The following is a 12238-nucleotide window of genomic DNA, read 5'->3' on the forward strand; positions in this document are numbered from 1 at the left end:
CACAGTCACAGGACTGGGTGATGAAATTTGCAGCAGTGTAACAGCTTAAAATAACAAAGCAATCTGTTTCAATACTGAGGGTGTCTTGGGACACACAGGATTGTGCTTGTCTGTGATTTATATCACCACATAACTCTCCATATCAGATCTGCATGAAATTCAGTTTCTTATCCTGATATGAGCTTGTGTTGTATATGATGGTAGCAAGTAACAGAATGAAATCTGTTAGAATAGCTCCAAGAGGCTGCATTCTTATCCACAAAAACAAAGGCACTATATAGTTCTTTTACAAAATTAAACAGAAACATTATAATCTATGACTCTACATCCCTGCTAAGAAGAATCACAAATTTTCCATAAAGACAAAAAGAAAATGTTTATGTGAAATGTCTCCCTTCTAGAGATTTTTTTATTTGAAAAGTATCAAATGGGTCAAAACAGAAGTATTTAATTTTGGGAAAGCTGCCAGTGTTGAGTGGAGCATTCAGACACCTCACATCCCCATTTACCTCCAGGCTGTATCTGTTCCTGTCTCCAGGAGAGACTGTTGTGCAGTGTAGGAAAAAAATATTTCAACCAAATAACATTGTCTTTGTAAGGAAATGGAAGCTTAGAGCACTCAAAGTACAGCTCCTAGGGCAGTAGCAATAGCTAGCAAGCATTCTGTGATAATTTCCCCCCTGCTTTTTTTTTTTTACATCTACCTTCCTTCCCTCCCTCCATCCACTGAACTCAAATTCTAAGGTAGCCTTTGCTTTTTCGTATACTGACAGATTTAGCTGCTGCATTCTTGTCACAGAACACTTAAATATTCATTCTGCTTTTAATTTTAGTGCTGAAAGACTGTAGTGGATATGATGATGCAGGAATTTGGGCTCAGAAAATGGAAGACTTTTAATGCTTCGGCTACGTGTGAAGATTTATCAGCCAGGCTCCAAAATGAGCAGAGCTGACTGGAGTACTGCTTTAAATGATCTATTTCAGTAAATACACAGCCAGGATCTTTAAATGGCTAAGCATACAGCTGGTGTCTGATATCTAGAATGTGGCTGGAAGTGTTGTTTATTCAGGATGAGAACAGGTATTGTAGGTCTGTAGTACTGTACTGTACACATATATACACATCTGCTCTTTGTCTGAATTGCCAAAAATTAGGTTAACAAAGAAACATGTTAAAAATGATCTTATGGTTATTCCAGGTTGGATTTAATTACATTTAAGGAAATTTAGATGATTTATCTGTGTGTTTCTTATTTCCCTATGTGCTGGCAGTAGGCAGCCCATCCCCTTATTGCCAGCATCTGACTGATTAATTGGTCTCTTGCTTGATCTGTTTTCCTTTTTGTTTATGTATAACTTATTCTAGTGCTTTTCCTTTATAATATGGTAACACCAAATTTGCCCAAGGTCTGTGCACTAATGTGGATTAAAAGTCAAGCAGCTGCAGCTCTAATACATAATTGATCTACCAGTAGGGCACAAAGAACTGATTCTGGTTCCTAGATAGGAAATGCCTTTTTTTGTCCTATGCTGTTAGCCTGAGCTCTTAAATCTATATTAATTTAAAGTGAATAGACTACTGGAAATGGACAAATTATCCATTTTAATAATTTTTAAGAGATTATTTTGATGTTTGAGGCATAAGAATTTTTATACACGGACACAGACACACATGCACTCTGTTTGCCATGTACCTTTTAGATTTCAATGCAGTTCTGTTTGTTGTCAATTGAAAATATCTTACGTCTAGAAAATGTGGTACATTCTGAGTCTGTATCTGCCTCTTGATGTGACCCCACACCTGTTAATACCTAACAGAAGATTTTGCTTGCATAAACTATTTTTTTGTACAGGTGCAAGAGCTTTGTGACATGGTCTCAACAACAGCACCCGTTTGTGAATGGATAGGTTGGAAGAGGCCATGTCTGCTCATATTAGCATTGGCTGTGATTTTATTTCAGCTTGTCCTGTGTTGTTGAGGAATGACTCTTTGACTGTTCAGTTAAGAGGAGGTAGAAGCTTGTTTAAGGTTTAATGTTCATTGATACTCTCACTGAAATGAGGAGTTTTGTATTTCCAGCCTCCTTCTGAGGTACACACGGTGGTCACAGCAGGGGCCTTTACAGCTGTGGCGTGAATGACAAGTGGGTGAGGGCTCCGTGGTTGTGGGACTAGTAGCATGGGTGTGCTGGATAGCATGGCTTGTGTGGTACTAATGGATGGGAAGTAAGAGTCAGCCAGCAGGGTGTCTCTGCTTTCCATTAAGTCCACTCATGCATACCATAAGCCATCATCCCTGTTCTGGGGATTTAATTCTCTGATTAGCATGAAGCACTAGCACCAGAGTGACAGTAGTAGAGGAAAGCAGAAAATTTAAGCCGCGCTGTAGAGGAGGATTGCAAATCGGAATGTGGCCAAATCAGAAAAGTAGAATGGAAGGAGAGGGAAGGAGGGTCTTTTTGCACGTATTCTTATGCTTCCTGTAAAAAATAGGCCACGCTGTTGTAGTATATTGCATTGGAGTTAAGATGCTACAATTTGAATATGGTTTTAGCAGCAGAGCAATAAACATTTTGCAATCTCTAGTTACAAACATCGGAAGATGTTACTTATGCAAAAACAATATCTTTGTAAATAATGCTATATTTAGAAAAAGACATACTTTCAGATGTTGGTAGAGCTAAGAGCAGAACAGCAAATTGTCAGTTTCAAAATGGAAATTGAACTTCTTTCCTAGAGGTTTCATTAATGAATGGAGTTAATTTGACTGTTGCTTTCCCTGGTCTGTGAGCTCTCTGTGTTGCCCTGTGACATTTCTGAAAAGCTGGACTCACTGGTGGGTGCCAGAACTGGGGAGACAGCTCATTCCCAGCCTTTGGAAACTGAACTTGTTCAATGCTGTGCAGACAGCTTGGCAGTGGCTGTGTTTTGCAGTCCTGGTTCAGAGAAAGTGATGCATGAAATGTCAGGGTTTGCAGGTAAGGTAAGCCTGCATTTAGGTGGAGTAAGCTGAGCACATTTTCGACAGTCACTTGTGAAGATGAGTGACCTCGGGCAAGCCAAGAAGCTTGAGTACTTTACATAGGGTAAATATTAGCATTTATCTGCAATTCAGTTTTTAATTGACTTTGAGAAGTCTATCATCACACTGGTTACTTCTGCTGGTGATGAATTTCAAATATAGCACAACTTTGGTAAGTGATTTGAAATATACTAGGTAAAAAGACTATTTAACCTCAGTGATTTTATATTTTTCATCAGTGTCTGACTTGTTTAGAACTGTGTGCTCTTATATTGTTTCCTTATGTTCAGGTGGACCCTTCTGTGTTTCAGTTCGTTCCCATGGCCTCTGGTCCTATCACTGGGCAACACTGAAAAGAGCCTGGCTCCAGCGTCTTACACCCTCCCTTCAGGTCTTCATGTACATTGCTGAGATTCCCCTGAGTTTTCTCTCCTCCATGCTGGATATTCCCAGCTCTCTCAGTCTCTGTCCTTATGAGAGATGCTCCAATCCCTGAGTCATCTTCCTGGCCCTTTGCTGGACTGTGTCCAGTGTGTCTTTGTCTGCTTCGTACCGGGAAGCCCACATTCCAGACAGTTTCAGAGTTGAGTTCTTTTCTCTGTGGGTATCCATGTGACGTGAACTGAGGCTACTGTTGTTTTCTTTTGCTGAGAATACATTCACATGGGTTCCACTTTTATTTTAGCAAGAAGACATCTGCATTTCTGATTTTGATCTCCCAACTGCTTGCATATGAATTTTCAAGAGTTTCCAAGGTGTGATTTTAGGAGAGATCCTACCATCACATTTTGTCATTACTGGCATATCCTGATAGCACAGCAAACACATTAGCCTTGTCCTAGATATGTATGATAAAACATGTAACTATTTATTTTCCCAGTTTTGCTAATCTCTGTTTTTACTGGAAGTTTTCCTCCATAGAAGCCAGCACAGAGACACCCATGCTTATATGGCTTTGCAAAGACAGGGGGCTGATGTCTGAAGTTAGAATTCAACAGCAGTGATTTGTGGTCCTCTAGAGTAATAACTTGAATGACAGTTCTCCCTCAAACAATATTCAAGTTCCCTGGACTCCCATTTTGCATGTGTGTACCACCAGCAGTCGTTCAGGAGTGCAGAAGAAGAGGGAAGCTGAAGTGGAGTTAGCATGTAGGCAATCATATCTTTTCAAGTATCTTTCTAAAGATAAAGTAGCCGAGCAGTTCAAACTGAGGCTTTCTTTAAAGCTGAAAGTCTGAAATAAATCTTTATTCTGTACTATGAGAAAGACATTTGAACACTATTTGGAACTGGAAATAGATTTGTCCTGTGGGGAACTGACTTCTTGAAACTATGTATACTGCATAGTTCATGATACCTCTACTCTTAATAAAATATAATACTTATTAATGGATCTCAAGTCAGTTATTCAATTTCCACAGTAATTTAAAGCTTAATTGTGCTGCACTCTAGATCTCAGTGTCTGCCCTCAGCTGATTTTTCTTAAATCACTATCCCTCCAATTTTACAGTTCAGTTCAATTCTCAGGACTGTCATTTGCATGGAGTGACAGATTAAAATTGGACAGCTCAAATGATTACGACTCTTAGTGCTTACTGCAGTGATGGAGATTGATTCCTCATAGTATGAGGAAACATATGGCTCATGAAATAACTCTTGAAACACTATGGCTTTCAGTTTATTGTATTGTTGTAAATTGAAACTTACAAAGGGCTAATCCAATTTTAATTCATCTTGTCTGAAACTGAGAGTTGCGTTTTTGGAGGAGCTTTGGATAATAAAATTGTAGGCACCAGTTTAGAAGTTCTCCAATTTCAGGGGAGAAAAAGTGAATATTATGGTAGGAGAAATGGTATCTTTCAACTCAGTAACTTACTGGCGCTGCATAGCTATGCAATGCTATTTGAAAACATGCATTTTTGCCTCTGTGCAGGGTCTTTGTTCACCTTATCCATCTGCAGACCTGTGCACCCTATTGCCTGGACAGGCTCAGAGTAGTTTCTTGCAGATTTTGGCAGAAGCCAATCCTGAACTGAAAATCCTTAGGCTGGGTCTGGTTCTAGGAGATTGTCAGCTGGGATGATATACGAAATTATATGGAAGGCATAAGATTTGGTATTTATTTACTTTATTTGAGTTTAGGTCTGCAAAATGAGTCTTGGCATGTGACTGTAAAACATGGGTCTTCCACGCAGGAATACTTTGTATTTCTCTTTCTCTACCTTCCTGTGAAAATTTTGAAAAGGGGCTAGAGAGGGAACAAGATGAGTATGTTTTTCTCTTGTGCATCATAGTAATTTCTTGATGCCTCTCCCTGAATTACTTTTTAATTTAATCTCTTCTGCTTTTACCTTCTTTCTATGGTTTCTGCCTTGCCTCATTTCTTGCCTTGCCTCATTTCTGCCTTGCCTCATTTCTTTCAATCCTTGTCTTAACATTATCTGAAAATTCCCCTTCCTTCCCACGTGCTGTATAGCCTACTCACATTTGGAAGTCGTCAGGTACAAGGAAGGGGATGGTATCTGATAGCTACTGATGCTCCTCCTTGAAACTACCTCAGGCCCATGGGAAGCTGTCTGCGTGACGAAAAGCATCCTGACAGTAATCCTGTGGTCAACAGTTTGGCAGAGACCAAGGGCTGTTTGGACAGTCTCACTGACTAAAAGAGGATGACTTCAGGACGAGGGTGGTACCAGCTGAGGTGCTGGTGTGGCATTTCAGCTCTTGCTAGGCAGTCCCTGGCCAAAGACTTCTGCCTTCAGGAACTGAGTATGGAATAATTTTTGAACAGTAATTTTCCACATTATTTTTATTCCACCAGTATTATGAAAGCATTGTTACTGTATTTATGCACAGCAGTTAGCAGTATAGTGTTTTTTTCTTTTTGTCTGTAATCTTAATCTAATAAGACATTCACAAGCTGCCTGGAAAACAGACTTTTTTTTTTTCCCTATGGGAATTTCCATAGAAGAAATCACCATCTGATAATTGCATATTGTAAAGAATGATTTTCATCACAGGGTAGAAAACAGAATGGAAGAACCTACTTCTACCATTGTTCTTACTGTTTTTCTGGCTTTGCTGATTTGGAAAATAGCATCAGGCTGCAAAAAGTTTTGGGTTCTTTTCCCCCTTTTTAATATCTCACATTCCAAATTAAGAGTTAGAAAAGAGTCAGTGTTGATAGTTGAAAACAGTATTGTCCTTGGAAAACAGCATTTTTTATTTCTTCTTTAAAATTAAAGCCTTTATTTTCAAGGTTTAAACTAAACCAATGGGCCAAGAACCAATGTCCAAAACCCCAAGTCCCTGTCAAAATGAAGAATTGCTAAAAGAATTCCACATTTTCTAATTAAAACTTAAAAAAAAAAAAAATCAGGTCAAAACCTATTGAAATTAATTTTCAAAGACATAAAGTAATTTCGAATTAAAATTGAGGTTTTAGACAAAATACTTTCTTTATCAAGCCCACCTAATTAAAAATTGAGAGTGATATAATCCCTTTATCCAAATAGTGAAAGCACAAAATCTATGTAGGTTTTAAATTTTATTATATTTATATATAAACATGCAGACACATATGGTCAAATGGCTTTTAAATCCCACCTAATTAATTTAAACAATATAGAATTTTTATGAGTAGCATATTGAAATGAAAGATGGAAGACTATTTGAAATTAAAACAGATACTTCAATAAAAAAAGCAATATTGTCACTGGATGGATACCATCTCTCTTCTCATTTCATTCAACTTAACATATTTCTATATGAGCTGTAAGATAAAATGACCAATAGAAATGAAAAGGACTGCCAAAAGTCAAATTGCTTCACTGGAAGCTTCTTAGCAAAATGACAACATCCAGTTCTAGATAATTAAATCTTATTTTGTGGGAATGTCACTGAATGATGTTAATTTGCCTTTAGGTACTGTGCTTTTGGTTGAACACAGTAACAAAAATTTATTTGGGCACTTTTTGTTTGTCTTAGAAATGGTTCAACATTGTCTAATAAAAATGAAAAGCTGAGACTAGGAGACAACAACAGTTCTCTTCTTTAGTCTTACAGAGGGAAATCACTTGTGCAGCTGTTCCAGGGATCAAGCAAAATTTCACCACCTGAGATTTCTTTTTTTGGATTTTTTTGGACTTTGAACCTTAAAGTCTCCTGTTGTTGGACAACCTGAAGCTTAGTTTCTTCAGAATTTACTAATTTTCTCATAATGAGTTAGGGTGCTTATTCCCTGCCAGTCTTGCTGCATGTTTGGTGATTCAAAGCTGTCTACCAGCTTCCAGTCTAGTTAACTGTGCTCCTGGTCTGGTTTCTCTTCTTTGTTTGGGTGTCGACATTGTCCTTTGTTTTGAAAGGTTCTTTCCTCACCTGTTATTTATTCTCCCTAGTGTGTTTACCATCTGTTTTCGTAAAAAAAACAACCCAAATTCTTTTAGATGCTACAGATTCACTTTCCAGTCTTTTAATCATCCAATCCTCACCACTGGTTCCAGTCATGTCTTGAGCATGGGTGATCAGTTTTGACACACAAGTTTGTTTGTTTTGAGGCGTTGCAATTACTCGTGTCACGGATGGATGCTGGCAGGAAGTTTGGTATTAGGAATGCCTTGTTCTTTCCTACCTTCAGTGAAAGTTAACAGTTTGGTAGCAAGATGGGTGTCCTTTCCTGATGTGGATGGCAGTGATTCTTGGTTCCTCTGGTAGTTCAGCTCTTGGAGTACTAAGGAAGTGAACTATTCCTTCTAGTCAGAGCCTTCTCTTTCCATGATTTTCTGTAGTCTTCTCTTTAAAGAAGACTGTCTTAAAAATGATAAAAATTAAGCTTAGTTGTTTAGTCATGCTGCATTTTGTAGCAGACAGAATGTTTCAGTTTCTTTCTAGTGGAGCTTTCCATTATAAAGATACTATTTTTGTTCATCATATTTTTTTTTTCTCCCTAAAGTGCTTGACTTTTTTGGAAAAGCTAAAGGAGAAATAATGTATTATCTTCAGGAACAAGTCTTAAGTCACATTTAAGAAATTAATAGTTTTGTATGCTTTCTTTGAACTTGCAGTTTTTGTTAGGAAGGTACAGCTGTTGCAGTTTTGACTTTGTAACCTCTTGTTGTCTGCAGATGCTACAGCCTGAATTCATCAGAGCACTCAAGTGCAGCCTTAAGTGAAGTGTGTGAGTGTATTCATTATGTTTGTCCAGACTGTCCTTTGAAGGATGTCTCTAGACTGTCTGCGAAAACAGTTTCACTGCACATAAGGACAGCAAACCCTCAAAAATAACCCCAGAGCAACATGTGCCCAAGAACTCTCTTGGTGTTAGTGTGTGGCAAGGTGTGTCCAGACAGTCTGTTTGCAGGAGACGAGCAGCATACTTGTAAGGCTCTGATGAGAATGGGCTGCCAAGGCACCTTTGGGCACACAGTGGTCTCAGCAGTTTCTGAGACTACACTTCTAAAAGCTGTGCAAACAAATTTGATGACAGTACTGAGCTCAGCTAGGAGGGCTACTTCATTAAAAGTAATCTTCAGAGGTTTAAATGTAGAAACGATACTCAAGAAGAAGAAAATGCTATGGGCTTTAAGAAGTTCTTTGATTTTTTCATTTGGTAAAGACGAAAAAGGTGGGTCATTTTTATTATTTCTATGATGACAGTCCTGACACCACTAAGAAGACTCACAGTGGTTTTCAGTAGGAATTTGGCACTTTTCTTTCTTAGGTACTGTTGAAAATGTCATATACTGTTTTTCTTGTTACTACCTGTGCTGTAAGAGCTCCTGCTGGCCAAAGTGGAGCAGGGCACCCTCTGTGAAACCCTGAGAGCTGGCTTAGGTGATGGCTGAGCCCAGCACTGGGTGGAATTTTATGTCTGGCAAGTAGAAACCTGGCTTCTTAGTATGTGCCAAGGGTGGTAGCAGGCAACAGCAGCTGGGTCCTTGGAGAGAAAGCTTGTAAAGATAGTTTGTATAAATTATGTTTGGCAGAGAGGTAAAATTGCTGTGCTGTGAGTCCACAGAACCATATATCACAGGAGATGGAAACTAAGTGAGGGAGTTTGCTTGGGATCGTTCTGCGGTGCTGGCCATTCACTGGTAGTCCCCCAGTCCTCCAGACAGCAGCATGGGGGCATGCCTCTTCCTTGGCAGCCTACTGTTGTCACTTGCAAGCCTCGTGTCACAGGAACTGTGGGCTCTGATAGTAACTACCTGCTTGCCTTTGTCTATGGCATGGCCGTGTCCCAAACTGTGCTCATCAGAAACATGCAAAAGTTGTGTTCCACTGCTGAAACAGAGGTTACAGTGAATGGGATGAAAAATCCACCCACTATATACATAATTAGTTCTTTTTTGTGGTTTGGTAATACCCCATCAGATTTATTACTTTTCCAGTCAGAAGCACAGCTCACTTTACAGCTGATCTCCATCTCTTACTGTTTTCTGGCAAGAGATTCCATTTACTTAGAATTCATGTGATTCATGGGTTACAGGCTCGTCTGTTGAAGTACAGTACGTCTGCAGAGGCAGTTGTGACTGCCACTGTGCTTGTAACCTAATCTGCATAAAACCCCAGAAGAATCAGTGATTTGAAAGAAATTCCTACCTGCTGTTTGTGTAGGATGACCATCTGTCTGGCAAATCCCCACGTGGAAGTCAGATACATCTGAGAAGAGCAAGACAACCTTCTGACACCTGCTTCTCCAGCAGATGTAGTTGCTTATTCTGCTTTTTTATTTTCTTCAGCAGGTGCTTTAGGGATTTGCTTTTGGATCTACTTTCAGCAGCTTTTGAATACTAGTCTAAGTACTGTGTAGAATGCAGGATCATTCTGACCAAATCACCTTTTTTTTTTTTTTTTGGCACAAATTTTGAGGGGTCCTAATTACACCTTAGGAAGTGCTTCTGAATCTGGGCACTGCAGTTCAGTTCCAGAAACTGAGAAATACCCAACTTCTTTAGTTCCAGAAAATGTATTCAGAATTTCTGAAAAACACTGAGGCAAACTGGCTTTTAAGATCAAGTGGCATCTTCTATTTGAGGATTGTTCCCAATATATTCATGATCCTCCATGTAAATGGTTTCCAAGATGCAGGAGAAGAGAGTATACTTGTCAGAATGGTACTTTTTAAGGATAATCCTTTTGTCTGCTGGAAATTTTATATCTTTAAAAAGACACAGAGCATTCTGAGGCCACATTAGAATACAAATGCCTATGGCACTCTGCTCTGAATCTGTGTTTGTACGTCAGTTTGAGATATTCTATTCATGCCTATTGAGATATTCTTATTCACAAATTGTCCTCAGTTTCTGTGTGACTCTCAGCTCCGCTGAGATTTCTGGAGCTCTAAGTGCGTGCTCTTTTGTGCATGGTATGCAGCATGAAGCCCTGGATTCCTTTGCTGGAGAGCTGGCCACAATAATCCAAATAAACACAACCTTCTGTAGACAAATTGTAAATTCTGTAACTAAAGGTTAAGGTGTCATCCAGTGATTTATCCTTCCTAATGGATTTTTTGGTTCACTGTGATACAAACATAATTTACTCATAGTTGTGTCCTCGAAATGGTGTTTGGGGATCTACAGTACTGAACAGGGTGTATTATGCGTCGAATTATCAACCATCCTGTTCAATATTTAGTTAATGCTTACAGGAGTTGGGCCTTTAGCAAAATGAGGCTTCTGCAGCAATCTTTCAATAGGATTGTTTTATTGCAAAGCTGCTGTTAATCAAAAGTTTCTGGAGAAAAGCTGCAAAACAGACCATTGATTGCATTGACTGTTGTGCTCTGGCCAGCCAGATGTGAGCAGTGTGTGTTGTAGTCATCCTTCCTGTAAACTATTGTCAAGGTACTGCCTCCTTGATGGAAAATCCAGCAAGTTGTTACAATTTGAAGGTCAGAGGTACCTTGCTGTAAAGAGCCTGCGGGTTAGGCGTACTTGACAGGATGTGAATGGATCCTTGGAGAGGAGTAAGCAATTTGTACTTCATTATTCCCCCAGGTCTGAACACATTTGCAGAACTAAAGAGGTTCTGTGAATATGCATGCAGTTTCACTTTTGCAAAGTATATCTCTATGTGGAAACATTTAATGAAAGATTTCCTTCCTGCAGTTTCTGCCTTCCTTTTGTGACAGTTCTTGTTTGGCTTGAATAGTTTATAATTTTTTTCTTGGGCATTTTGTTGGTGTGTGCTGTATGACCCTATGCTTCAAGTGGTGCTTTGCAGATTACATCTAGGCTGCTGTATGTTTCTCTACAGCCTCCTCTCTTGTCTCCAGAGGAGGCAAAATAGGTCTATTTGCACAATGCACCCTGTCAGACCATTTGATTGCCTCCTTTTGAGCCTATGATCCCACTGGCACAGACCTGAAGCTGCCTTTATTGCATCCACATAGGAGGAGAAAGAGAGGAGGAAGAGAAGGAGGTATAGCTGGAAAGGATGTCCTTGTTTGTTACCTGTATGGTCAGATGGGAGCTGCTGCTGCTGTGAGGAACCTGGTTTTGATCTGAGTGGCTGCCTATGCTGTGTCACCTGTTGAATTAAGCTTCAAATGAAAGCCAATAATTTAATAAGTGTGTATAATTAAGAGAAAATTCACTGAGAAGGTTCTGACATAAGCCATTAAAAAAAGGGAGCATGCATATACTGCACCTGTTTACACTTCTTTCCTCCTTCCTCAATGGTGTGACTCTGGGCAATGTAGGAGACGGCTTATTGCATTGTTTGTGCATATGATCAACCAGGCAAAGACAAAATGAGGACACACAAGGAATTTGGCAATTGTATTCCAGGACAGAGTGGCTGCCCTCCTCAAACTGCCAAACCCTCTGGCATATTCTCTCGACTTAGAAATTGAAAATGCATATCAGAATCTTTTCCTAGTGAGTTATCTGCCCCTTGTGATTTTCAGCAAGTAAAAAAGAAAAGCCACTGCTTCAATACAGATATGCTGTCCTTACATTTAAGTTCCCAGAAGGTCTCTGACTATGTGACAAGAATTACTGTCATGGATATTGCATAACAGTTTATGCATAATCTTTAATGCAGTCTCAGTTTTATGAAATATGGATAATATTGGAGACATTTTGAATAGTAGTTTAGATTTACACTTTCTTTTTAAGGTGGAGACGAGGGACATTTTTAGTGCTCTTCAATGTCACTGGAAGAGTTGAGATCGTTACTATTAAAAATGAATAAAATCCATAGAAGTGGAAAAGA

The 12238-nt window shown here is 39.2% G+C and overlaps 1 protein-coding gene across 1 annotated transcript in view; it reads left to right on the top strand.

The window, feature by feature from the left end:
- CLVS2 (clavesin 2) overlaps positions 1-12238 on the top strand; it is a 56512-nt gene that overhangs the window by 28090 nt on the left and 16184 nt on the right. The gene's annotated exons all lie outside the window — the stretch shown is intronic.

Source organism: Corvus kubaryi, unplaced genomic scaffold (genome assembly GCF_017639235.1).
Source record: "Corvus kubaryi isolate FWS band 111438036 unplaced genomic scaffold, C.kubaryi_AGA036_p1.0 split3-73, whole genome shotgun sequence".
Taxonomy (NCBI): domain Eukaryota; kingdom Metazoa; phylum Chordata; class Aves; order Passeriformes; family Corvidae; genus Corvus; species Corvus kubaryi.